The sequence below is a fragment of the Mustela erminea genome, chromosome 5 (assembly GCF_009829155.1).
Source record: "Mustela erminea isolate mMusErm1 chromosome 5, mMusErm1.Pri, whole genome shotgun sequence".
In the NCBI taxonomy this organism is placed as follows: Eukaryota; Metazoa; Chordata; class Mammalia; order Carnivora; family Mustelidae; genus Mustela; species Mustela erminea.
The window spans coordinates 30181538-30205806 of record NC_045618.1 but is presented as its reverse complement, the minus strand read 5'-3'; the positions used below and the strand labels follow the sequence as shown (position 1 = coordinate 30205806).

At 54.1% G+C, this 24269-nt stretch overlaps 1 protein-coding gene across 4 annotated transcripts in view; it reads left to right on the top strand.

Annotated features, from left to right (window-relative positions):
- LINGO1 (leucine rich repeat and Ig domain containing 1) overlaps positions 1 to 24269 on the top strand; it is a 191404-nt gene that overhangs the window by 104593 nt on the left and 62542 nt on the right. For all 4 annotated transcript variants that reach the window (XR_004285634.1, XM_032342373.1, XM_032342372.1 and 1 more), the window contains one exon: positions 12538 to 12712. The gene's annotated coding sequence lies outside the window, so the exon portion shown is untranslated. The remainder of the gene's footprint in view (positions 1 to 12537; positions 12713 to 24269) is intronic.

Here is a 24269-nt window from a genome sequence, read left to right as displayed (position 1 = left end):
GGGATTGATTGCCAAGGCTGTGTGTATAGGCCTGGGGCCAGGAGGTCCATGGCCAAGAGCTGTCCAGTGCTGAACAAACCCGGGTGCATAAAGCTTGTCGGCAGTTCTTCCTGGGCACCTTGGAGAGTTCCTTCTTAGGCCGGAGCCTCAGTTTGCTTTTCTGGCAAATCAAGTGCTGATATTTGTACAGTGGCCTTGTTGAGAGGGTAAGGGAAGACCAGTGAGGATCATGCTGAGCTCGTAGCCTGGAGCTGATACAGGCTCTGGGCGGGGAGGCTTGTTTGGGACCTCACCACCTCCCTTAGGTGTCCACCGGCATTTAGGCCTGGATATCTCATGTTGCAGAGGGCACATGGGGACCAGAGAGGGAAAGATGCTCATGCCAAGAAACACAGTGTAGAGGAAGGGACCGTCCTCAGCGTTCTCTCTCCCACTGCCAGGACTCCTAGGTGGGCCTCACCCAGGCTCAGAAGCCTTATGGAAACTGAACACATCTGACGACTCGAAGGAATGATGCTCTACCCGCAGGGGTCCAGGCACTGTGACTTCTGTTTTTTTGGGCCTCCCTGGCCCTCTCCCTGCACCAGCCTCAGCCCATTGGTGGCCTTGTCATAGTCTGGGCTGAGCTTCATCTCCCTTTAACCACACCCTCTTGCCCCCCACCGCCCCGCCCTGCCCTTGCAAAGGTTCTTCTCAAGCCCTGTTAGCCACATAAGGCCTTCTAGGTGCCCCATCTCACCAGGAAGATGGGATGATTTCAGGGAGGGGTGAGTGGGGCAGAGGGTTTCCAGCAGAGGGCTGTGGAAGCCAAAGGAGAGACCTCTCTCACCCTCTCCTGCCTCATCTTCTCAAGCTGCCCAGGCCCCTGCCAGCCCTATGTATGGGACAACATGCAGCACTGGGTGTCAGGAAGAGTTTGCTCCTAAGAACCCCTTCTGCCCTGCTGATAATGCTTTGTGTGCCCTCTACACTCAGCCCCATGAGTCCTTCTGGCCTTTCACACTTCCTGGTCCGTGAGGAACAGACAGCCTTAGGTGTGAGCCCCAGCTCAGTCATTCCCAGCTGTGACCTTGGGCAAGGGACCATACCCATGGAAACCTGTTTCCTCTTTAAGTGGGAATAATCATACCGGCCTGGGTTGGTGTGCAGTCCCAGCATAGACACACAGTGATGGCTGTGGCTGCTTTTCTCCTCATTCCTCTTCCTCCACTCCTGTCTGCTTCGAGCCCAAGAACTTCTGGAACCAGGCATGTGGGTGAGGTTGGTTCTGGGAAATCAGGAGGGGAGATGCTGCAGGTTCCCCTGCACACTCAGCACCGTGTTTTGTACTCCGCAAGGGCCACGCTGAGCTGCTGTTGCAGACACAGTGTAGCCTCTGACCTTGCCGCCTCTGACCCGGGTCTGGAAGCATCCATCCCGCAGCTCCCAGCCCCTTTCCACCCAGCTCAAGAGGGCCACTCAAAGTGATGCTGCCAACACTGGGAACTCACAGACCTTGGCCACCAGTGACACCCAACTTGCCTGCAGCCCAAGGCCTAGACCCCAGTCGACCCTCCACAAGCCGATCCAAAGGGAGTCTGGGAGACGGGCGGGCTCAGCCTCATCTCTACCTCTATCTCTTGGGCTCCAAGTACTCACACAGAGCCCAGCACAGACTTAGCATCCATGTGCTTTAGCTATTATTATTGGTAGTAGTAGTAAGAGGAGGAGTAAGAGGAGGAGGAGGAGGAGCAGGAGGAGGAGGACAATAGCAGTCCCATTTCATGGAAGAGTAAGGTGAGGCTCAGAGCAGTTAGAAGCCACCACCTCTGTGAAGCCTTCCAGGCTCTGCCCCTTCTTCCAGAAGTGGCTCCTCCTTCCTTTTGACTTATTTCAGTTTCTTTCCAGTGCTCTAACTTGGGCAGGGCACACAGTGGGGTGAATTCCAAGGTGGGGAAGGGGTAGGTTGGAGGAGCAGCTCATAAGGCTCTGGGTGCTATCAGGAGGTCTGCAGCCAGAAGGCCCATCTACCCAGGGATCTTCCAGTTGGGTGTGCCCCAGCACCAGCTCTCACTACCCCCCACTGGCTCTTCTGCCAGCTTGCCTGGTTGTCGCAGAGTCCTAACAGGTATGGTGAGAACCAGCCTCTTCCTCCCGCCACCCACGACGTTGGCCTCTGCCACATCTGCATGTCAGCTCCCTGGGGCATCTGCTGTGTCCTCCTGTGGTTGTCCCATCTTCCTCTTAGCCCCTTCCAGCAGGCAAGATTCTGGTCATCTTTCATCACTACCAGCTGTTTAGCAGAAAAACGTAGGTCAGTAAAAGTTAATTGAGCAAAAGTGTGTGCCAGGCCCTGGGGATTCTGTGAGACTGGACTCCAAGAGGCCCTGCCAGCAGGGAGGGGAAGGGGACAGTCATCTGGGGCACCTCCTGGGCACTGGGCGCTGCTTTCCCTGCCTGAGCACCTGACAGGTGGGCCCTGCCTGGGCTTACTGATGAGAATAGGGCCCAGGGAAGTAGGGAGCCTACTTGCAAGTGCTTGGCATGGGCAGGCTGGCCTTGGGGCCTCCACTGGGACCAAGAGTGCAGGAGCTGCTCCTGTGCCAACCCTGGTGGTCCCTTCAGTGGCAGCAGGCGCTGGAGGCCATTAGGCAGCTCTAACCTTTTCCAGACATCTGGCTGGGCCCTTGGGAGCCTGCACTCTGGGGAGACTCTTAGTAACCCTTGAGCGCAGGGCAGCCTGAGGCCACTGCACGGGCTACCTGCTAGGGTGGTCGTGGGGCCTGCTCCTCCCTCCTGGGGTTCCCTGATCTCGCCTCCCTATAGCCACCCCAGGGGGCCCAGCCCTGCCCTGGGTCCTCCAGATCTCCCACTCTGACCCTTCTTTCTTTCTGGCCTGGCCTGCGGGTCCCGTTCTCCCTCTGGTGGGCCCGAAGGCCCTGCTGCTGTCTATGCCCTACCTGCCCTTTCCAGCATCCTGCCTGCAGAGGAGATTGGTGCTTTCCACCATGAACCTGCCTCCTCTCACTTCATACTTTCTCTCTGGCTTCCCACCCCATCTTGGAAGAAGGGGTGCTCCCACTGCAGACCAAGGCTCATTCCTGTCCCGACCCCCGAGCCAGCCCCCAGTGTCAGGCCTTCCCTTTCCACACCTCCTCTTCAGGTTTTGCTCCCCAGTTCTGGAGGCCATGAGTGCCCCGGGCCGGTGGCCATCCCCCGGCAGCCCCTCCGTCTCTTGGGCTATGACCCCAGCTCTCACCACTGGAGACTGGCTATAGCCATGGATGCACACCCATGCGTGTGACCCTGGAACTTCCTGGGCAGCACTCCTGGGTCTGTTCATTCTGGGGTATAGGTCAGAACAAGGCCTGGAACATAGCAGGTGCTCAATGAATTTTTGTTGAATTAGTGAACTAAGTAACTCATCCCTGGCTTCTCCGGCTCACTTGAGTGTTGTGTGATCAAAGCAGCTCTGGGATTTGGAAAGGTTTGCAACGTTTGACAGTGTGGTTTGGACGGGAGCACCGCTCAGGCCTGGTGGGACACTGCCGCTGTCTTACCACCGTGTTAGAACCGCGGCCCTCACTCGGCAAGTCCCTCTTGCACCCTCCCCTCCTTTCAAGCCCTTGGCCTGCCTTGAGGCCCACCACCTCTCCCCTGCTCATTGCCATGGTCTTAACTTTTCACTGCTTCCTACCTTCTCCTGTGTCCTCCATCCTCAACCTGGGGGCAGGTGCAATGATATTTCTGGAGCACAGATTGGGGCCTGTCAAGCCCTGCTTAAAACCCTTCAAGCTGCTCATGGTTCTTGGGATAAGAGCTAACACCGTGTCTCTGCACACGAGGCCCTCTCCAGGGGAGAGGAGCTGTCTCCCTCTGCACCCATCGTTCGTGCCCCTGGGCATTGGCACGGGTCACCCCTCTGCCTGCAGAAACCTTCGTTCTGATGGTTTCAAACCCAGTTTGAAACTTCAAACTGGTTTAAAATTCAGTTGCTTTCAAACCCAGTTCCTTTTCCCTCAAGGCCCATCTCCAAGACCTTTCCCCTGAAAGCCTGGCTAGAACCCCAACCCTGGATTGGGGCCCCCCTACCCTGTTTCCCCAGCAACTTGGGCTCTCACTCTTACACAGTCCCTGAGTCATTGTCTCTTATCTCCCTGTGGGCTCCCCCTACGCACTTGTCCCATTAGGACTGAACTGCCTGATGTAGGATCTTGGGAATTTTTGTACCTTCAGTTCACAGAAAGCGCTAGAGAGCATTTGCTGAATGAATCAATGAATGAATCAAGGAATAAGTTGCTGTCGCCTGCTGTGGAGACTCTGGGCTGGACCTCTGGGTCTATAGTGGGACGTGGGAGTGCAGGGAGGCCTCTAACTGCCCTCAGGGCGGCCTTCCTTTCTGATGTTTATTGGGATGTAGTCACTGGTTCTGGAATCACCCTCAGAACGGCCTTCCTGGCCTAGCCATGTGCACCACAACAGCAGTGGCTGTATCTGCAGAGAGGGGTCCCATGCTGTCCTGGGGTTTCCAGCAGACCAAGAGTGGCAGGGGAATGCTGAAGAGCCAGGGTCTGCACCATCTCCCACCCAGCTCACAGTCCTCCTGCCCTATTCCCCACCTAGTGAGAGCTATTTGACCCTTATCCCCTCCCAGGTCAGCCCTGCCCCTCTTGATCCCTAGGAGACCTCCAGGACTGAGCCTGCAGCACCGCAGCCCTGTGCAGGGAGCCCAGCACCAAGGTCCACCTTGGTGCTGCTCTGACCCAGCTCCAGCCCTGCCTTGGGCCCTGACAGTCCTGCGGACAATCTCCCCACCGCTTTGCTCTCACGGACTCAGTTCCTGGGATTTCTGGCTTGCTGGCTCTGCTGCCCTGGTGCTGACTGCCTTGCCCTGAGTGTCACCTTCCAGGGGACCCAGCCCCTGTCTCCGAGCCTGCCAGATCTGGGCAGAGGTCTAGGTTCCCTGTCTGAGAAGGAGGCCATGCTGCCCCGGTCCGAGAGTCCCTCGGGCTGGATTGTCCACAGGCACGTAACTACTTGACACTGGTGGGGAGCCCAGAAGGTGGGTTTCTGGGTTTCTGGCTGGAGGCGATACCCATGAGCAGGGTTCTTGAGGGAGTGTCTCCTGGAGGAGGTGCTGGTACCCAGTGGGGAGTGAGGACGAGGAGGAGGCGACTTGGAGGGGGAGGTCCTCACCAGTGGGCAGAACAGCGTGAGTGAAATTGTCCTGGGTGCCCACTCTGCTGGGCTCTGGGCCAGTTTCAAGCCCTGCCCTGGTACAGCCTTCAGGTGGCTCTTATTAGCTCCATCTAAAAGATGGGGAAACGGAGGTTCAGAGAGGCCCTGGGACTGCCCCTGGGTCACCTGCTGTCACCAAGGCATTGTCAGTCCTCTACCCCAGGTCTGGCATCTTTTCAGGCTCCTAAGCGGAGGGAGTGAGGCAGAGTCTGAGGAAGAGGGGGAGGGAGGCTAGCACCCGCCAGGAGCGTCAAACAGCTGCTGACTGTGACTTTCCGGGGAGGGGGTGTGGGTGGGGGGCGGCTTTCTGAGTTGGTCCTGTTCTTCCCTCCCTCCCCCCTCCCGTGGGAGAACCCTCACGACAAGGAGAGGTTCCCGCCGCGCCCCCTCTCCCTGGAGAGGCCGGCAGTTTGCCTTTTCAGAGGATAATTCCCCATTATACAGAGATATTTAGCCTAATAGAAGCCGACAGATCATTCAGGGCAGTAATGTACTCCGGCTTCAAGCGCTTAGTTTCCTCAGCCTGAACTCTCAGATTAAAGGCTCCTAGCCTGCGCCCGCCCCACAAGGATGCCTGTGACCTTGACTGCAGTGATGGGGTAGGTTTCTCCCTCCCTCTTTCCCTCCTCCTTCTTTGCCGGCTTCCTCCTCCCTCCCTTTCTCTCTCTTGGGGAAAAAAAAAAAAAAAAGGTATTTTCCTTCTTAAATATTCAGTCGAGAGGCTGTTGCTTAAACCCTGCACGCTCTGGGGACAGGCAGACTGCCCTGGGCTGCTGGCAGGGCGCGGGGACACCTGGCTTGGCCATATGGGGCCTGAGGGTGCGCTGTGTCCGGTGGGCAGTCTGGATGCTAGGGCCTCTAGCTGGGCGTGGGCTGGTGGGAGCTGGGCAGATGGCCTTGCCCGGGGCTAGGAATGGTTCCCCTACTCCCTCTGCCCGCGTCTCCCCCCAACCCCACCTCCAGGGTGGCCCCAGGGGCCTGGCCCTGGACCCTCCATGAATGGGAGATGCCTAAGGCAGCAGGTTTCATCTGCTGCTCAGACCTGGATGTCGGGGAGGGATCCAGGGAACACTAGGGGCTGGATTTGAGGGACAGATGGCAGCAGAGTGGCACTTGGTGGCTTTCATTGATCACGAGGGTGGCTTCTAGAGCTGTCTCGTTCTGGCCCCTGCAGGATCCACCCGTCAGTTCATCCGTCTGGTTGCCCTGTGTCTTTCCTTTGTCCTGCCTTCTCAACTCCTGTCCTCTGCTCGCCAGGCTGCCGGTCAGAGCCCTGGGAGACTTCCCTGCCGGCCGCTGGGGGCACATAAAAGTGCCAGGTTTTGGATTCAGCTGGTCCTGGGTTCAAACCCTGACTCTGGGACTTACAAGCTGTTTCTTCTGTTCCATTTAATATTTTGAATTTGGCCAGGCTCCTTAACCCCTCTGAGCTTTCATTCCCTTTTACCTGGAAAGTAAAAGGATCCTGAGGGCTCAGGGCGTGCTGTGGTGAGGACTGGTGCCAGGTGCGGCTGCCTCATGAGTCCCCTCCTCTGGATGTGCCCACCTCCCCTGCCCAAACACCTTCTCTCCCTCTCTCTCGGCCCCTCTTGGCTAGGAAGAGGGAAGGTGGTCAGGAGGGGTACCTGGTAGGGTGGGCTCTGGTTCCCCTATTCACAAGCCCCCTGTGTAGGTGTGAGAAGAATGAGGCCAATGTGGAGGGACCCTTCTCCTCGAGTTCATTGCCTGGACAAAGCCTGAGGTCTGGATGCACGTCTGGTTTGAAGGACCCCATGTACGGGGCTGGGGCTGGATTTACTAGAGGAAGAGGCAGGGAGAATGGAGGAGCAGGGCCTGGGTGGCCTGGGAGGAAAAGCCGTCTGGGCTGGGATTCCCTCCCACGTTCTAGGGGGATGAGCTTCTAACCATCAGGAATGAGGAGTCTTGGCAGCTAGATGAAACCCCAGGTGGTGGAGGGGTTTCTGCTCCTTCTGGGGCAGGGGTGGTGGGATGACCACTGGGGGTGCAGGAGGGGAAGACCGCCCCCCAGGTGTTGGGCTGTAGAAGGAATCTGGGGGCTGATGTGCTGTGGGAACTTGGGCTGGTCCCATTTCCTGATGTGAGCCTCAGTTGCTTCATCCTGTAAATGGGGTTAATCATCCTGCCCTGGGATGGGCAGAAGATCCAGTTAGAGAATATATGGGAATGTGCAGTGATCTATAATGTAGTACTAATAATTATTATTATGGTCATTACTTTCCTTTCCCTTTAGTCTCTGTGACACCCACTTTGATACACACAATCTAGCCCTGATTCACATGCTGATAGACTTAAAGAAACACATGGCTGAAAGCAGCTTCCCCATTTAGGGCAAAATCCCCATCATGGTTCCCAGACTTCTGCTTGCATGCTCCCAGGGACAGGGAGCTCACTACTCCTCATGATGGACAGAAATCTGTTTTCCTAGAAACTTTTTCTTTCACTGGGCTTAGCTCTGCTCTCTGGGCACATAAATGCTAGGTATCTTTGTCAGGGACCTAACATCCTGACCAGGCCTTTTGAGACTCCCCCTGGGAACATGGGTTTCTGGCCCACCTCTTCCTGTCAAGGGCAGATTTCACATTATCAAAGACCTTCTAGACAGGTACATAGATGCCTGGGCATGGCTTTCTGGAAGTGGCTGCATTGTCTCCAAAGCTGAAGCAACAGGCTTACCCAGCCTCTACATCTCCTGGCCACCAGGAGCACAGAGTCCATGACCAGAGTCCATGGCCACTCTATGTAGTGATTCCTGGAGTTACTCACGGAGCTTACCAGGTTCTGGTAACTCTGTCTTCTATACTGCGACCCATTCCTAGGGTTCATTGAAGGCTTTGAACAGGGGACCCTGCCTCTCTAGTTGACCCCTCTCAGGCTAGACCTACCTTTAAGGTTCCATCCTAGTCTCTGCCAAAAGTGTGTTCTGGCACGGCCAAGGACCAGCCTCTGCCTGTGCAAGGAGCCAGTGTGAGTTGCTCTCCCACGTTCTTGGACATGGTCATTTAGCTAACCACTGAGTGAGCTGGCCCATAGCTTTCTACCTCCTGTGTAAGGATGTCGCGGGGGCCTTGACCCTGGCTGTCATGTCATCCTTTTGAACAACCAAGAGGGGACATGAGTATCCTGCAGGGTTCTTTGTAAGTGAACTCAAACTTGCCAGTGCCTTTCCTGTGTTCTTTGCAGCACTTCTAGAATTTATATTAGAATGGATGGGGAGCTTACCAGTCTAAACCCCAGTTGGCTTTTTTGGCCCCCTTTTAAAACAAAAGGGAAGGATGCTAATATGTATAAATGCCAGTTCTTTACCTGTCTCATCCCACGGACCCTTCATCCCAGCCTCGTGTGGGAGGTGGTGGGGAAGACGAGGGGGCCAAGCCTGGGTGTGTGGGAGATCTTACCCAGGGTCCCACAGCTGGCAGGGGGTGGCGCAAGGGCTCCGGGCCAGCCCCACACCTTCTCGCGTCCCTGCCCCTCCCGTCTCTTTGGGCAATCTTCTCAGCCTGAGGGTGGAACTCAGTCTTGCTCCTTCCCACATGCCACACGCAGGACAGGATTGGACTTCCGATGCCTCAGGGGCATGTGAGCCTTGGCGGCGTGGGGGGTGGGACTGGCTCATCTGCGGTGTCATTTTCTAATCGTGTAAATTGTATGGGGGGTGGTGGTAAAAGCAGGACGGGTGTGTGGTGGGAGCTAGGAGTCATCCTTGGTTCCTTTCCTTACCTCCACTCCCTCGTATCCTGCGCCCCTGCCCACTGTGGAGGAGCTGGCCCTGCTCCCGCACGCATCCCCAATCCAGCTTGTCCTCCCTCACCTGGCCCCGGCCGTGTCACCGTGTGTTGGCAGCTGAGACAGTCATCCCACGGGCCCCTTGCTCCCGTGCCCTCTCCTTTAAAACCAGCCTCCACGCAGCAGCCCCAGGGAACTTTTCACAATGAAGAAGACCTCACAGCCTTTCCATGGTGACTTTTCATCACATGGGAGGTGACGCCCAAGGCCTTGGCCTTGGTCCGTGAGGCCCTGCCCTCCCTCTGAGGCCTCATTTCTCACAGTTGCCCCCACCTCTGCCCACCTGCCAGGCCTAGCCTGCTCTCCTCAGAAACCCCAGGTGCCGGCCTCTGCTCTCCTCCTCCTGCCCAAGGCAAGACTGGTTCCCTATCCTGTAGGTATGAATTCAGGTGTGGCGTCTGCACAGAGGCCTTCCCTGACTCATCAGCTGGAGGAAGCCCTAGCCCCACCCCAGGACCTTGCTCTCACGTTACATGGCTTGATTTTCTTAATTGTACTTGTTGCTCCTTGCAATCATCTTCCTTGTTTATTCGCTTATCATCTGTGCCCCCCTTCCTCACGAGAACACCACTGAATCCTCAGGCCCTAGAATATACCTAGCGTACAGCAAGTGCTCAATAAATGTGTGGTGCAGAAATGAAAACAACACAGCAACAGGGAAAGGAGAAAGAGCAGATTATCTGATTGTGGATACAGTAGCAGTTAATGGTGTAATAATTGTGTGTGTGTGTGTGTGTGTGTGTGTGTGTGTGAGCGTGTGTGGGTAAGTTGGGAATCGTCTGTTCCTTTAACGAGAAGGCTGGGCCTGAACCTGAAGCTTGATGTGCGTGAACATATTGGTCACGTGCGTGTACGCACACATGCGCGCACACATGGGTGTGTGTACACACGTGTATCCCTGTTGGGTAGCCTTGTGACCTCTGCTGAGGTCTTTCACCCCTCAGGCCTCAGTCGCTCCCCCTGTGGAATGGGGCTGCCTGGGGCTGGAGGCAGAGGTCTCTCGAGGTCAGTCCTGGCCAGTGGTGGGACCCCACAGGCAGTGTGCCCGCTGGCCTGCCGCGCTGTGCAGAGGGGGCCGGGAGGTGTTTATTGAAGTCCACCTCCACACAGGGCTGCTGCCCGCTGACCTCAGAGGTGAGGCTCTCACCCAGGCAGGGGGGAACGGTCCGGGCGACAGGAAGTGGGCAGAAAAGCCCGGAGACGTGAGCTCTGCTGCTGGGAGATGGATTATGTTCACAGTGGAGGTCTCTTGGAGGCATCAGGAGCTTGACCTTGGTATGTTTTCCTTTTGTGTGTGTGTGCTTGTTTTTTAAAGACATTTTGAGACATTCCTTTTATTCTTTGAACTTTTTTCTTTCAATTGCCACAAGAAAAATTTTTATGAAATTTAAAAGGGAAAATACACACACACCTGTATTTTCACCCACCTCAGGCAACAACTGTTCTCTCTCTGCCTCCTTGCCCTTTTCCTGTGAAGACAATACTGGAAACTTGCCTAACGTGTGGGGAGTACAAGGGGCCCTTGACCTTAGCTAACTGGTTTCATCTCTCCATACCTTGGTTTCCTTGTCAAAAAAAAAAAAAAAAAATCAGGGCATCATAATTGCTCCTTCTTACACTTCTTGTGCAGATTACACGGGTCAATATCTAGAAAGTACTATGGAAGATGCTGGGCACTCGGTATGTAAATAAACAGAAAGGAAGGGGGCACCCATGATGCTCTCATCATGGCTCAGAGAGGCCGTTGGGAAGTCCAGCCTGAGGACCTCCGCTGCTCCCTGACCCCCTCCCTCACCCATTCTCTCTGCTTTCTTGCTCAGTGTCGTTAGAGCTCCATGGCATTACCAGTCCTCGTGTTTATCCCACGTAACGGCTGTGTAATATTCCGTCGAACGGAGGTGTCACGTGTCATTTCTTTTGTGGGATGTTTAGGCGGTTTCCAGTACTTTCCTGTTAAAATAACCCTTCTGTGAACACCTGTGTGCCCGGAGCCCTTCCCCTCTGATGGATGATTTCCCCAGGCAACTTTAGGGACATTGATTGAGGCTGCTGGGTTGGGAGGATGGAAGGATGGGCCAGCGACCGGGCTAGGAGAGGTGGGTCCCTTCCAAGGGGGCCCGACAGCCCGCTCCGGGGGCGGCAGCGATCCACTCCATGCGGCAGTCCTGAGCGTGGTGGGAAAGGCAGGGCATGATAGGGATGAGCACTGGGGGAGGACACGAGGCCACCGGGTGGCGGGCTGTGGCACCAGGAGCTGGAGGAACGAGGCTCTGCTTTGGCCTTTGTGTCTCTGTCACTCACTCACACACTCTGTGTGACTTTGAGCCTGTATGACCTTGTTCTCTCTGTGGACCTCAGTGTTCCTGGTGTGCTGTGTGCAGGGACTGGGCAAGGCTTGGTCCAGAGCTGCGCTGTCCCCTCTGTTTACCACTAGCCACCTGTGGCTATTTTGATTTAAATAAAAAGTAATTAAATAAAAATTTGAAATCAGTTTCTTAATCACACTGTCTACCTTGCAGAATCCAGTCGTGACTAGTGGCTGTCACACTGGGCAGCTCAGCTACCCTTTGTTGCAGAAAGCTCTTGGACTGTGCTGGTTTAGAGACATTTCCAGAAATGCGATTAGTCCTAACGTGCTCTGGTTCGGGATTTCTGTCATCATGCCTTCTTACGGAACCAAGAAGAAGGCTGGCAGCCCTGAGCTCAGAGGACTCATCCAGGGCCTAACAAGGCTTCATGACTCTGCACAGGCCAGGACCTCTGGTAGCATCTAGAGTCTGAGATATCCATGCCCGTTTCTCTCCCCAGAGGTCCCAGCATGACCTCTGAGAGAAGCTGGGCAAGAGTGTGGGCCCTGAGAGGGGTGGCCCCAACCAGGGACAGTGCCCAAGGGAGGCTGGCATGAAGACAGAGTGGGGGGGTGTCTCCTGATTCCTCAGGCGGGATGGCAGCTGGGATCTGTTGGAGCTGCTCTCTGCCCCCGCCTGAAACATCACTGGTTCCCTCAGGGAAAGCATTGTCCTCTCTAGGATTCTTTTAGAAGTCTGGACTAGAGAGCAGAGGAGATGGCCGCCTCGCTCATCTTGCCCTGCTCTGGCTGCCTCGGGCCCTAAGCCAGCTCTGGGCACCACCGGGAGAGGAGCCGGGAGAAGTGATTCCGCAGCACAAGGGCGAAGCTGCTTCTCTCCCCACCAGCAGGCACATTTGGGCTGGCATCCCAGGGATTCCGGCCACACCTGCCCCCCACCTCTCCCTTCCTGTTAGAGGGAACCCCTCTTGCAGTTGCTGTTCTGCAGCCTGGAGGTGTCACAGGAGAGGGACAGGTACGGGGCCAGGGTGCAGGGTGCAGTGAATAGGGGAAATAAGAGCAAGGTATGAGGGAATGAAGAGGAACTTGGCTGGCTTTGGTCTCACCTTTGCCACAGGGTAGCTGCCTTCTGCCCTACCCCCATGTCCACGAGCCCCTCTGTCCCCCTGTAAGTCCTACTGCTCACTCTTGTTTCTCCTGCTTTTCAGGGATCCCATGGCCATGTCCTCGCTGCCTTGAGTCTGTGAGGCCATACAGCCTCCCACCTGCGTCTATAGGGCTCTGTCCCTGTGCAGCCCCTGGACCTGCTCCCGAGCCCACCCCTCAGCCCAGCCTGGGGACTCTGCAAGCTTTAGGACTCAGAGGGGCACAGTAGCAGTCACGGTAAGTGGCATCCCCTCTCTGCTTATTCCCTGGCTCCTGGGGATAGTCAGCTAAGACTTATTGGTCTCTGGAATAGGAAGGATATCTTTCTGAACACTGTGTCTGTCAGAATTCCCTTGGTTGCATGTAGCCAAAACCAGATTTTAATAAAATAAAATTATCAGCTCATGTCACTGCAGGGTCTAGAGATAGGTTGGGCTTCAGGCAGGATTTGATCCAGTGGTTCGAACAATGTGACCAGGACCTGTTTCCTGCCTGTATTTCTCTGCTTCTTTTCCTGGGTGATGGCTCCACTCCTAGGAGCATTTCATGACATGGTCCCAAGATGTCTGCCAACACTTTCTGGGGCAACATGCTTCCAGGTTTAATTCTGGGGTCAGGGTTGGAGACAACTTCTTCTTTCTTGATAGAAGAAATAAAAAGCCTGGGGTTGATCTCTTGCACCCTATTGGATCCTTGTTTGGATTGTTCTGGCACTTTAACTAAGTCTGCAGGTCCTAGAAACATGAAGGTGCGGGATCAGGGTCTGTCTTTCCCCAACCATGTGATCAGGAATGAGGGGAGGGTATTTCCCAAAGGAAGCTTGGGGTCTAGCTGGCATAAGGAGTCACCCACTGAAGGAAGCAAGTGACAAATGATCGGTGGAGTCTGCGCAGCTTGGACAGCTTGTATCCCAGATGTGCTGTGTGTCTTTGGGCAAATTCCTATGCCTCTCTGAGCCTTAGTTTCCTTATCTGATGATGAACCCTGACAGGGGTACCATGAGAGTTACTTGAAATGACGTGTGGGAAGCACAGGCATCCAGCAGGTACTCTGTAAACCCTCGGTCTCTTCCCTTTCCATTTCCCTCCTGGGGAATTTGGAACATCCTGTTTTCTTCAAATGGGGAAGGAGCTGCAGAGCGAGTGTTGTCAGTCAAGATCCCTAGAAGCAAAGCATTTGTAAGCATGTAAACATTTGTAAACATGAGACTTATTGAGGGGGGCTCTTGGGAGAAGGGAGGAAGAGAATAACTTGGAGCAGGAATGAGAGCCCAGGAATGAATGAGGTCATGGTCTCAGGGAAAGTCTAACCTTGGGTTGGTCCAGGGGGGCCCTGGGGTAGAGTTGACACTGTAGGATTGCCGCCCAGATGAGGCAGTCAGGCTTTTGAACCCCTGCACTGGTCAGTCACTGACTATTGGCCATGCCTGTAGTGGCTCCTCGTTGGCAGAGCGCAGTGCTCTGGAGACGGGGTTGCCGTGAACTGACGCGGCCCATACTCCCAGCGGCTGTGGAGGGCCTCTGGGCAGGCACCATCTCGTACAGGAAGGTAGGACCCAAGTCCCCAACTTGGCCCATCCTGGAGGCCCCTGGCCTGCTGCCTTCTCTGCCTTTGGCTCCTTCTGCCCCAACCAACAGGGCCAGTCCCTTCCACCCTCGGGAGCTGGGTTGCCCGGCTTGGGGTCTGGTGATGGGGTGGACCTTCATCCCCTCCTTTTGAGAAGCTTTTTCCACCCCAGGCCTCCCTGTCCTCCCTCTGCCCCTGTGTCTTCTCCTCTAACTGTTCTTTGTTTTTCCTTTCAGCCTCAGCCATGTGTTTCCCCCACCTGCTATGCCCTTTCTTGCTCTCTACCCCATCCTCTCTTTAGGGCCCGTGTAGGTCCCTCCCTCTCTGGGAAGCCTCTACTCGCTGCTCCAGCCAATGTTTCTCTCCTTTAGTCCCTCCTCCAGCTCCACCCTTTCTCCAGATGGAAAGGCCAAGGGCCAGTGTACACCTCCTTCTTCATGAGTACCCTGTGGGTTCCAGCAGCCGTGCCAAAGTGTGTTGCTCTCTTTACCCTGGCTGCTAGGAAGCTCATGGCTGGTTTGTGGCCCATGTCTCCTAAATGTTCAGGATTCTGGCATAGAGTTGTTCAGAGGCCTACCCTCTGGCTTTTTCTCTCTCACTTTTTCCTTCTTCTGACTTCTTTTCTTATTTTTCGGCGTGTGCTGTTCTCAGCAGCCTCTAATTCTTTTAGAAGGTGGTGGGGTATAAATTATAAACAGCCAAGAGTGGCCTTGGTAGAAGCCTTCAGCTGAGTGCTAGGCTTTCCCCTTCCTAAGGGCAGCTGGGGTGGGAGGGACTCCTCCAGGTCCCAGGCGGAGCCTGTTTCCGGGGGAGACACCCAAGCTGGACCACGGCAGCCCTGGTACAGTGCCACCCTGCCCTCCGCGGGTCGGGAGGGACATTGTTCTGTTTCCCTCTCCTCTCCATCTCCCCCTTTTCATCTTATCAGAAGCTAATGAAAGAGGCTGGGAAACCCAATCCTCTGGTAATTAAATTTACTTAACGGGTATTCAAGTAGAGTAATGAGAAGTTTAATGCAGTGATTAGATTTTTCTTTAATTAATTAAAATAAGAACCATGTGTCTTGCCAGCAAACCAACTTGACCCTCTGCTTGGGAGCAGCAGACAGAGATGGTGGGGGGCTTGGCTGCAGGGGTGGGTGCAGCCCCCCCCCCCGCCCCGTTCTTGGAAGTAAGCCCAGCTCTGCTGCCCACCCAGGGCAGCCTCTGCTTCTGCTCCCACTTCTGAGTTCTGCGGGTGCCCGGCCTGGGCTGGGCCTGAGTCACCCAGGGCTGAGTGATCCAATCCCTGCCCTCAGAGCTGAACACTGACCCAGAACGGAGGTTTCAGAGGGTGTTTGGCAAAAGTGGCTTAAAGCAAAGAGCATGAAGGAGGGATCTCGGGCACTGGGAGTGGCGGGGGCATTTTGGGTATCACATCTCATTGCATGGTCCAGTGGACACCTTTCCCTGCATGTTTAGCCAGACCCTGGTTTACCTCTGTTGGCTCTCTCAGGGCTAATGGAGTGGGGCCGTGGGGTGGATAATTGAGAAATCTGAGATAACTCGAAAACCGCTTCTCCTTGACCTGGGAATGCATCTGTGCCAGAAGGATGCCCATCCTTGCTGTGTTTCTGAAGGCCAGTTAGGAAGGCAAGGAAGTACTTCTTGCCTTGGGCCTCTTCTCCTGGGGTCAGTTGGGGGCTAGGGTAAAGGGAATATGGGAATCCCAGCATAGCTGTGTGGGTTGGAGTGTAGGACAGGCTGTGCCAGGGTAGGGGGTGGGCATAATGAGGACCCAGAAGACAGGGCCCCGCACCCGAAGGGCAGAACCTGTGGTTTTCAAGCAGTGGGTAAAGCTGGGGAGAATCCTGTGCCCTTCATGGTGGGGAGGCAGAGAAAACTTCCCTACACTGAGCCTTGATCCTGGACAGACTGGACCTTGATCCCAGTCCTACATGGAGCCCTGATCCCAGTCCCACACAGCCCAGCATTGTCATGGGTATGTGAACAGAGTAACTCACCCGGTGCTGGGGTGGGAAGGGTGAAAGGCCCAGTTTGTTCGTCCTCGCTGCCAGATCGCCAGTCCTCGCTGCCAGCTCTCTTGCCTGTGGGCAGGATTCCTGCGCCAGGCCCCACCCTAGTCTCTGGAATGGCCAAGATGAGTCAGATGTGGTCCCTGCCCACAAGGCTGGTGGGGGAGGTGAGGAGCAAACAGGCACTGAGCAATCCGAGCTGAGGTGGGGGAGGCCCAGAGGGCTGGGAGACACTGATAATGCTACCTTATAGGGACAGTATTTTTATCCATTTCATCCAAGAGGAAACAGGTGTGCAGGGACAGAATGAAAGTTGATCAGCCCGTACTAGCTTGGTGGGGAGAGTTCCCAGAGCCTGCGGGCCTCCAGGCCTGCACACCACTGTTTCTGTGCACCTGCCTGGGAATGAACTTGCCCTAGAGGGGCTGGTAACACTGGCTGCTGGGGCGTGGGGAGTCAGGGAGGCCAAGGGTCCCGGCTGGTTAGGGGACCAGCCCCAGGAAGGAGGCTCTCCTGCTTTCTTCGCCCCTGCTCCTCCCTTCTCCCGATTCCACTAGGTTCCTCCAGATTCCTCCTCTTTCCCATTTTCCTTCTTCTCTCCTTTCGGAGAAACCAGGCCTAGAGTAGCTACCCAGCCACTACCCACCACTTACAGGGGGAACTTGAGGCAGGGGCCTGCCAAGATTGTGGGGCTCTGCCTCTCATCTATCTTCAAGGTTAGAGGGTCTGAAATCACATCATCTCCAGTGTAAACACAGGACGGCACTTGGAAACTCTTGGTGACGGTGTACACACTCAAGTTCACACTACATAGGAGATGGCCCTAGGGAGTCAGCCCTCTGTCCTCAGGCCCTGAGCTCTCCCTCCCACGGTCTCACTGAATCCAGGAGTACTTTGCTGGGGAGGGAACCAAGCAAGGTCAGGAACCAGGCCGACTCACACTGCTAGCCCGACAAGCTCAAAACCTAGGCGAAGCCACTCTTCCAGATTACCCCCTCCTTGCCTCTGGGCAGCTCCCCTCTTTCCCTCTTTCTCTCCAAGCCTTCCCTCCTCCCACCAGGCCTCCCTCCCCATCCGCTGCCACATCCCTCCTCCCTCCTCGCTGTGTCCTCCAGCCAGAACCAGTGACTCTTCCCCAGCCCTCCCCACGCTTTCCCACCCCCAGGCCCTTGTTCAAGCTGTTCCAGCCCCCCTGGAGCTCCTCTCCCCAACTCCCATCTGCCCAAACCCCTTCCTCTTTCCAGGCTGGGCCCAAATGCCACTTCCTTCATGGAGACACCCTGTCTGCTGTCACTGCCATCAAAAGTCACCCACCACCCTCCCCTACACCACCCTGCAGCTTTCTCCTGCATCCTCCCCCCAAGACTCCTGGCTTTCCTGTGTCTGACTTGGCAGCTGTGTGGAAGGCAGGGCCCTCGCTTCCCAGGCCAGATACCCCCAGGGCCTGGCACAGAGTAGGTGCACAGGAGGTAGTGGGGGACTTGCCTTGCGAGCGGCTGCACCTCTACAAACTCCACCCTTTCCTCAGCTGTCCTGGGCCTGCTAGTCCCACATGGCCCTGCTCCTGGGCCCTGAGGAAACCAGCCCCATGGCTGGCTCCATGCTTCCTGGAGCCCTGGCTGGGGAGGATGGGGGGCTGGCCGGTGGCCCCAGCAGACTTCCCTGGGCCCAGGCTGTGGTGGGCAAGAACAAGGCACGTCCCATGCTGGTGGAGACACTCTTCATGTCCCTCTCCCCAGCTCTACTCACTGGCTCTGCTGATGACTGGAATTTCTTCATGCCTCAGTTTTCTCATCCGTTCAATGAGGTGATGACAAACCTACCTGGGGTTGCTCTGAGGATCTGAGCGGTCAACACAGGAGGAATCACACAGTAAAGACACAGATACACCGTGTGGCTTCCCGACCATTGGTCATCACAATGGCCATACGAGGGAGCATGAAGGCAGAGTGTTGAGGGGGAGCTTCCAGAAGGTGGTGACACATGAGCAGCAGCTTGAAAGATGAGGCCCAGAGGCAGGGGAGGACATGCCAAGAAGAGGGAACCATACAGACAAAGATCCAGAGGCTGTCTGGGGGACATGCAAGGGATCTGGCTCTGTCTAGACTTAAGAACAGGTCAAGGGGAGATCACATGCTGCTGGCACACAAGGACTGTGTCTTGACTGACCTTGGGTGCAACACTGAGGACTTTACCCTACAGCCTGTGAGGGAACATGGAATGGGGTATTTTTTCTTTTTTATTATTTGCTCATGCAAAAACATTGAAACAGTAGACATGTGTCCTGTTAAGTATGGAAGTTCCCTCTTTGCCCTTAAATCTTTTTCTTCTAGGATCTCACTGTTGTTGGTCTAGTGTGCCTCCTTCCAGAACTTTTTTCTGTGCTTTGCAAATATATTTTTTGTCTGTTAATTTTTTTTTTCAGATTTTATCTTTAAGTAATCTCTATACCCAACATGGGACTCGAACTCACAACCCCAAGATCAAGGGTCACATGCTCCCCCGACTGAGCCAACCAGGTGCACTGTATATTACTTTGTGAAAAAAAGAAGTAGAATCATCTTTTTTTTTTTTTTAAAGATTTTATCTATTTATTTGACAGACAGAAATCATAAGTAGGCAGAGAGGCAGGTAGAGAGAGAGGAAGGGAAGCAGGCTCCCCGCTGAGCAGAGAGCCCGACGCGGGGCTCGATCCCAGGACCCTGGGATCATAACCTGGGCCGAAGGCAGAGGCTTAACCCACTGAGCCACCCAGGTGCCCCAGAAGTAGAATCATCTTATGCACATTACTCTACAACTTCCCTTTTTCACTTTCCGGTGTGCTGTGGGCACCTGTTAGTGTCACGGGACACAGATTGATGGTGTCCCTTTTGATGGTTGCCTAATATTCCCTTGTTTGGCCGGTTATGTAACTAGTCCTGGGTTGATGGAATACGTAGACCATCTTCAGGCTTTCAGTCTTGCAAATGATGCCTCAGTGACCATCCTTCTATATATATCTTGCTGACATGTGTAAGCATTTCTGTAGGATAGATTTCCAGACGTGGAATTGCCCATCTGAAGGGTACATTTATTACATTTGGATAGGAACTGCCACAGTGCTCTTCCAGAAGGTTTGGCCAGTTTATGCTCCTACCCTTGGTAGCTGCGGCTGGCCATTTCCTCACACTGTCCTCCATGCTGCACATTATCAAGCTTTTTAATTCGTGCTCATCCAGGAAAGTGTCTTGCTGTGGTTTCAACACTCGCCTTCTCCACAGCGAGGCTGAGCATCTTCTCATGCGGTCGGGGACCATTTGTATTTCCTCCTCTGTGAATTGACTGTTCATATCCTTTGCCCATTTTTCTTTCTTTTTTTTTTCCTTTTTCTTATTGATATAAAGGAGCTTTTAGTATATTAGGAATTTTCAAACTTTTTGTCTGTTGTGTGTGTCGGATATATTTTCCCTAGTCTGCTGTTTGTCTTTTTAACTTGGTTTATGGTCTCTTTGGCCGTATAGAAGCTTTAGATCTTTATTTAGTCAAATCTGTCAGACTTCTCCTCAGAGCTTCTGAGTTTCACATCCTGCTTGGCCAGGCTTCCTGGAAGGGTTTTAAGTGGAGGTCAGATCGGGGACTGGGAAGGGTCGCTCTGATTGCCACTGTGCAGAGGGTGGGTGGAGGGGGACAGCAAGCCAGGGAAGGAAGCAGCTGAGACCTTTGCACTGGGCAGGAGGTGGGACGAGTAGGGGAATATTAGGGAGAAGGTGAGTTTGGGAAATATCGAGGATTGGCTGCCCATGGTGAGAGGATGTGAGGATGAGAGAGGGAGAGAGAAAGGACTTCGGAGTGATGCCCGGGTGTGAGGCTGGGGGCTGTGTGGCTGGTGCCATCACCGCCCTGAGCTGGGGGCAGGACTGGGGGGGGGGGGAATGCATGCAGGGGCACGGCACAGATGAATACATGTGTGCACACACATGCTTCAAGTTCTGGAGGCGGGCCATCTGTACTGCAGCTGCGCGGAGCGGGAGGGGGTGTGGAGTATCCGTTCCCTGCCACGTACTGTACAGACGCGGCACCGCGCATGCGCACTCTGTACTCTTGACTACCGTATGAAGCATGTCTTACAGACTAGGAACCGACTCAAAGAGGTTAAGTAACTTGCTCAGTGTGACACAGCAGTAAGTGACAGAAATCCCCCCCCCCCCCCCGCCACCCGCCACCTCAGATCTGACCCACCCAGACAGAATTCCCACGAACAGCATCGAGGAGCCTTTCATTCACTTCTCATCTGACCAACCCAGTTTCATCAGGGACTCTTAGGACAAGTGCGAGAACCAGACTGCCTGGTTTGCACATACATCCCCATTACTTACACCACTCTGTGCCTCAGTTTCCCCATTCTGAAAATGTGGACAATCACAGTACCCTCCTCGCTGGGTTTTGGTGGAGATTAAACGTGTTAGCGCCTAGGAAGTGCTTAGCCCATGAGGGTCTCTTCGGATGCTCTCTGCGATGAGCCTGATGACGGTGATGGCAGGCGTTTACCTCACCTGTGTCTGTGTGCCCCTCTTTCCCTCCTCCTTCCCCTGCATCTTCCTTCCACCTGTCACCTCACTCCTGTGCCAGCTCTTCCTCAGTTCTCTGAGGAACTTCTTCCAACACTTGCCTTTGAAGCTCTGTCCTCCATTTTCAGCCCCCAAGCCCTCGGCAGAGAGTGAATTAAAGACCAATCAGTCAGCAAAAACCATTCAGGGGAGAACAATTCAATGTTGCACTCAGGGAGTCCTCCCACAAGCAGTTCTAGTCAGGCATTTCCTGCAAGCATGGGAATTCATCCCAACATTATCTGGTCTCCGAGAACCAGACCATAACAGCTCCATCTAAAACTACTTCCTCCCCGAATGGAGACGCTCAGGTGTATTTTTGGCTTGGGGTGGAGGGGTTCTGAGCTGATCTCAGCCCAGCCAGCTCTCCCCTCTAGCCATAGCTATCACCAGATCCCTGACCATGGGATGAGTCATTCTCAGCATCATTGGCCAGGAAACTTGCCCATAGGAAGCAAAAGCAGAAAGCACAGCGGATTCTGGGCACAGTTTCTTCCCATGAGCCTAACCAAGCAAATCCCTGGCTCTGAGGGTTTGTGCAGGGGGTTTAGACTGGGTTAAAACTTCAGGTCTGCACCCAGTTAAAAATTTCTTGCCAAACTGGCCAAACTTAACCATTATGGATTTCTCATCATCAGAATAAACTCCCAGGTGAATATGGAGTAGTCACTTCCTGTTGCTTGTAGGATTTTGTTTTCACTTGCAAGGTTGTCAGGCACACCTGTTTATTTTGAACCCAATAATGGCAGAACTTGCTTCAGTGCTTCAGTGCTTCTTCAGGGGACAGTTATGCCAGATGACACAGAGGACACAGACACCCCCACCCCAAAACCTCCGAGAGAGGATTCTTTATCACTACTTTTGGGAAGCCTGGTCCCCGGGTCCCCAGGGTTCCATTGGGCCTGTCCTCAGTTTCCACCAAGCCTGGCTTTGTCCCTGGGGTTTCTTTAACATCTCCCCCAACCTTCAACCCAAGCCCCCTCCCGCAGTACACCCCAGGACCTCTGCAGGGTGCCATGCCACACTCTGATTTCCAGCTAACATGGCCTAAGTTCAAAGCCAGATCAGCCTTTGGATGCACGTACTGACACCGGCATCAACATTCATATGTAAGAAACTTTTCAAGTTTGCCCTTACAGGGGAAATCTTTCTTTCTATTTCTTTTTCTTTTTTTTTTTTTTTAAAGATTTTATTTATTTATTTGACAGACAGAGATCACAGGTAGCCAGAGAGGCAGGCAGAGAGAGAGGAAGGGAGGCAGGCTCCCTGCTGAGCAGAGAGCCCAATGCGGGCCTCCATCCCAGATCCCATGATCTGGGATCATGACCTGAGCCGAAGGCAGAGACTTTAACCCACTGAGTCACCCAGGCGCCCCAAGGGGAAGTCTTTCTAACAGTGGCAAGGAAGCTATATGGTACCCTTTTTTTTTTTTTTTTTCCGAGGAGGGGGTGAACAGGAGGCAGTATAATCCTCTACAGACAAATCTTACTTTTTGGAGAAAATGAGGCATCACAGGGGGCATTTATGGACATCAGGGGCTGTCCCCTCAGGTTGCCTGCCAGAGCCCGCTGTTATCTTGAGGGGCTGCCTTTTCTCCCTGTTCCCTGTGTTGTCCCACAGGATCGCACCACATTTAAGGTGGTAATTGCCAAAGTGAAGTGTCAATACGTTCAAAATATAAATGCATAATTCAGCTTGCAGCTTGCTCTTGTTTGTGGCTCCAAGGCCCTCTTGGCAATCCAGGACAGACAAGTAGGGGGCCCCAGGGCCTTTCTAAAGCTGATCCCAGACCTGAGACGGGTAAATCTCTGAGGATGCCGCAGCCTTTGTTCTAAAGTCAATTTCTTTTTTCTTTTTATAAAGATATTATGTATGTATTTGACAGGGGGAAACACAGAGAGAGAGAACACAAGCAGGGAGATTGGAAGAGGGGGAAGCAGGCTTCCTGCCGAGCAGGGAGGCCGATGCACGGCTCAGTCCCCGGACCCTGGGATCATGACCTGAGCTGAAGGCAGATGCTTAACAACTGAGCTACTCAAGCACCCCCTAACATTAATTTCAAGCCCTTAAATGTAGGCCAAGGTCCCAATTCTCGTGAAGATTCTACCACTTGCCTCTGCTCACACCTCCCTTCTCCAGGTGGGAATTGTCCTGCTGATGGACCCTGCTACATGGCCTGAGATTTCCCCCTTTTCCCTGTGGCTAGGGAACATTTGAAATTGGGGATTGACATACTTCTGTCCCCCACTGAAATCCTAGTTATTTAGGGGCTTGCAAATGGAGCTTGGTTCTCTCAAATCAGAATGTCATCTAAACATGTTCTCAAACCAAATATGTCAAGGACACGAGCCCTGGGTGGCCAGGGGGGATGCAGTAGGGTTGGCAGGGTTGTGCTGCACTAACAGGTTCTCTGAGAACTCTCGGTGATTTAGCACAACAGAGGTTCCCGTATCCTTCCTTCCTTTCTTTACAGTCTGACCTCACATTACATGTCCAGTGTGGGAAGCAGGGAGGGTGGTGGACTCTGGTCTGTACAGTAGTGCAGGGACCCAGACTGACAGAAGCTCCACCATCTTGCAGCTGCCCCATCTGGAACACGTGGTCTCTTTCAGTCACCGTGGCAAAGAGAAGGAAATGGTAGAGTCGCACTGTGCTCTTAAATGCCAGGAATGACACACGTCACTTCCGTTTACAACCCATTGGCCAGAACTTCTCAGGTAGCCTCTGTTAACTGAAAGGAGGCTGAGGAAAGGGGACATGGTGCTGGGATGAGGAGGGCACATAGGAAATGCACCCAGACGTTCAACGACCAGTAAACTCCTCTGTACGAGGGGTGTGGTGGGACTACTCTCAGAGCCAGGGTTTCAGAAGAGCCAAGGCCATAACTTGCTGTTCATCTTTTCCACCTGAGGTGGCTGAGGTGGGGGAATCCCAGAGTGTCTAGGAGGGCCTGATGGGAAGAGCTTTGAGGAAGAGTCCCTGTGGGTGAACAGGCCCCTTGGCAGGCCCAGGTCCAAGGCCTCCACCTACCCGGCTCTAGGTTTGACTCAGCCTTTCCTCCCTCCTTACCCCGTTGATTGCTTTCAATACCAACACCATCCCATCAAATGAATTTCTCAAGAGGAGAAGCAGGAATGAGAGTGAGCGTGAGTTCAGTTTTGGAGGGAAAAAATGCAAGAGGAAATACCCAGAAGCTGCTGTGTCTTAGTCCATTCGGGCTTCTCGAACCAAACACCACAGTCTAGGGTGGCTTATAAACAACAGAAGTTCATTTCTCGCAGTTCTGGAGGCTGGAAAGCCTGAGATCAAGGTGCTAGCAGACCTGGTGTCTAGTGAGGGCTCACCTCCTGGTTCACAGACAGACATATGGCACAGGGGACCAGGGAATCTCTCCGGGGTCCCTAATCCCATTCCTGAGATTCACGAGACCTTCATGACCTAATCCATTCCCCCAAAGCCTCACCTCCAAATACCATTCCACTGGGCTTCGGTTTCAACATATGAATTTGGGGATGGAGGGAACACCCACACTCAGTCTATGGCACATTGGCTATAAGCCCAAGCCCAAGAGCATACCCTTGCCATGAGAGAGAGTGGGAAGATACTTCCTTTCTTCCAGGCTTTCATG